This window comes from Amblyraja radiata, chromosome 1 (assembly GCF_010909765.2).
Source record: "Amblyraja radiata isolate CabotCenter1 chromosome 1, sAmbRad1.1.pri, whole genome shotgun sequence".
In the NCBI taxonomy this organism is placed as follows: Eukaryota; Metazoa; Chordata; class Chondrichthyes; order Rajiformes; family Rajidae; genus Amblyraja; species Amblyraja radiata.
The window spans coordinates 138710535-138714262 of NC_045956.1; positions in this window are offsets into that span (position 1 = coordinate 138710535).

Sequence of the window (3728 nt, forward strand, 5' to 3'; positions counted from 1 at the left end):
GAACACAAGAAATAGTAGGCATAGACCACTAGTCTGCTTCACCATGCATCAAGATCATGCATGAACTTCCACCACTAAAAAACATTTTCTTACTCTGTTTCCATATCTCTTGATTATTTTGACATCCTAAAATCTAATGATCACTGTATTGAAGCAATGGCTGAGCTTATAGATCCTTGTGGAGTAGAAATTTCTCTTTATACTACCTGTTCTGCTATTTATCAGGAACAGTTTCTTCCCCTCTGATCAGACTTCTGAACGGTCCTTCCATAAGTTAGAGTACAGTCCCAATTCTCCAACCTACTTCATTGCAGACATTGTATCTTCTCTCTGGAACTGTCATGCTACAATGCTGAGAAACTATATAATAATAATAATAATACTTTGTCATTGTAAATACATACAACAAAATTTCAGGCGCACTCTGGTATCATTCCTCACTCTGGTATCATTCTCCTCACTCTACATTTTGTACTTGTGTTTGCCCTGATTGTGTTAATAATATTGTTTTAACTGATTTGATTAGATAGCATGCAAACAAAATATTTTCACTGTACCATGGTACATGTGACAATAACAAACCTAAATCAAAATCTTTTTACTGTGCTCCCTAATTCTAGATTCCTCATTCTAAGTATTCTTCCTGCATCTCCCTGCAAGATTTTGTACATTATTTTGTTTAATTCAGGTCATAGGTTGAAATCCTTGCAATCTTATTTTCTTACAAATTCTCAAATATAAATTGTATAACCATATGAATAATAGTTTATTTATTGCAGTCTCCTTCCAGACCCAGATTTGATTACTTTTGCATTTTCATAAATATTTTGGCTCTTATCAAGATTGTAATGAGAATTTTTTTTAAAAGGTCATTCAGATAGATAGATAGATAGATAGATAGATAGATAGATAGATAGATAGACAGACAGACAGATAGATATAATTTATTGCCACACAACCAGGGTCGGTGGAAATTTGGGTTGTCAGCAGCAGTGCAATAATAAAGCACACAATAAAACTGTAACACAAACATCCACCACAGCATTCATCACTGTGGTGGAAGGCACAAAAATTTGGCCAGTCCTCCTCCATTTCCCCCCCCCGTGTACAGGACCAGAGTCCAGAGTCAGTCCAGGATCGGCTCTTCCTCACCGGAGACCCGGGCTTTAAGATGGTGTAGCCACAGGCCGGCGGTCGAGATTTAAAGTCTCCGCCGCAGCCAGAAGCACCGCAGACTGCAGGGCCAGCGGTCGAAGCTCCCCTCCAGGGGTGATGGTAAGTCCATGCCGGCCCTGCGGTAGAAGTTGGCCGCGGGCCGGCAGTGATGGCTTCTTCTTCCCCCGGGTCCCCCATGAGGGATCCCGGGCTGTAGACGCCGCACCAGCTGGAGCTCTGCAGACCGCGGCTTCAGGCTGCGACTTCAGGCCGCCGGCTGCCCCGGGCCAGCGAAACGGAGCGCTCCCCTCCAGCGAGCCCCAGCGAAGGCTCACCCGCTCCACATCGAGAGTCCACGCTGCGCCCGCCGCTGGAGCCCCGGGCGCGTCTCCGGGAAAGGCCGCGCCGATCCTTGATGTTAGGCCACGGGGGAGGCGACCTGGAAAAAGTCGCCTCTCCATGGAGGAGGCGACCGAAGCGGTTTCTCCCTCACCCCCCCACACACAAAACACACGAAGGAACATTAAATACATACTTTAAAACATTCTAAAAAAAAAAAAAAAAATTGAAAAAACTGACGCGCTGCTGACATGGCTGCACACAGAGGAGCGCCCCCTTACATTTTATTCAAACCATATGTTTTCACATGAGTAATGTGCAGTTTTCTGCAATTTGTAATATGAATCCATAATTCCCATCTTGTGACCCGGTAGCTGCTTCAGCTCAAATGGTGGTAAGGCTGCTGCAGAAGTCAGAGGGGGAACAATTATTTGCCTTTTTTCTTGAAGCCAAATAAGGATGTGAGGGTTAGACTGAAATATCTCATGACCTCCATACTATTTGGTCATATCAAGTTACTGAAATTACTGCAACATAACCAATTCTCTTGCCCTGTCAATTTCTACTTCTCTGTTTCCTAACATAACAAATAGATATATTTTGTTGGTACTTTCTTTTATAAGACCAAATGTTGGAACTATGGGCTCTCCCAGATAGTGGTTGTTGGGGCATCTGGATAGGTAGTTTATGGAGATGGCAAATTTTGTTCATCACATATCTAAAATTACACCAGACTTTTGATCAGCTGGGACTAGTGGGCTGAAGGATGGCTAATGGAGTCTAAAGCAGATCAACACAAGGGCAGGGCCTTCATAGTGAATGGTAGGACCGAGAGTAATGCTGTATGGCAGAGGGATCCAGGACCAAAGGTAGATAGTTCCCTGAAAGTGGCATCATAGGTGGATAGGGTGGTCAAGATGGCTTTTGGTACATTGGCCTTCATCATTCAAGGTATTGACTGTAGAAGTTGGGATGTTATAGTTGTGTAATACATTGGTAAGGCCACATTTGGAGTATTATGTTCACTTTTGGTCACCCTGCTATAGGAAGGGTGTCATTAAGCTGGAAAGAGTGCAATGAAGATTTACATGGATATTGCCAAGACTCAAGGGCCTGAGCTATAGGAAAAGTTGGGTAGGTGAGGACTTTATTCCATGGTGCACAAGAGGCCGAGGGGCTTACAGAACACATATACATATCTGTTTGCAGAGTGCTATACCTACCTGGATGAAGTTTTGGACTTCTAATAGTTGCAGATCAATTTTGTAAAACTTTTTGCACCAAGTGCCAAATGGGAAATATAGTACATTGTTATCTCTCACCAAGTAAATCAGTATTAAATAGTTCTATAGAACAAACTGGTATTTAAATAATTTGGATAAATATCACATCGCCTGATTTAGCTACATTGCATTGTAATTGACTTTAAATCCAAAATAAACCTTAGAGTTCTTGAATTTCATTGATGCAGAGCTCAGTGCAATAGTAAGGTCACTTGCACTGACCTAAGCAACTATATTCCTCATTATTAAATTTACAAAATCGTGTCGTATATTCTAGCTAGTTGGCTGATCCTATATTCGACTGCATAAATGAATTGCTATTCAAAGTGAAGCTTCCAGCCCATAATTAAAAATAAGTGCAGTCCGATTTATCTCTCTGAACCAATTGGACTTGCTGAAAGCTCAAATTGCTTACTTCATCAACCTCCTTTGATCTGACATAATGGTTCCAGCGAGTGCCATTCTCGCTTGTCTGACCTCTTGTGCCGACAATATACATAAGTTGCCATGCTGATTTTACTGAGGATAGTAAGGTTCATAAAATAATCGTAGTTTTGTGTTTTTCAACTGGATGTGGTTGCTCTGCTCTACAGCAGTTTGCCATCATTGCATTTTTCTTATCACCCTACCTAGTGGCTAGCTCAGATCTCCTAATGCTGTTCTGGATGTACTTCAATATTATTGAAATAAATAAAACCTGAAAAATACAATGGCAATTCACTCTCGCATCCCAAGGAGGAGCATCATTGTATTTCTCAGCATAATTGATTTCATCCCAATGCAAGAACTAGGTCATCAGTTTTCAGAAAAAATGCAAATCATAAGAACTGCAGAAGCTGGGAATCCAAAACAACAGCAGAAAAACTGAAAGCAATCAATAGGTTGGGCAGCATCTGTGGAAACAGAAAGAGAGTTAATGTATCAGATTGAAGACCTTTCATCAGATCTGGG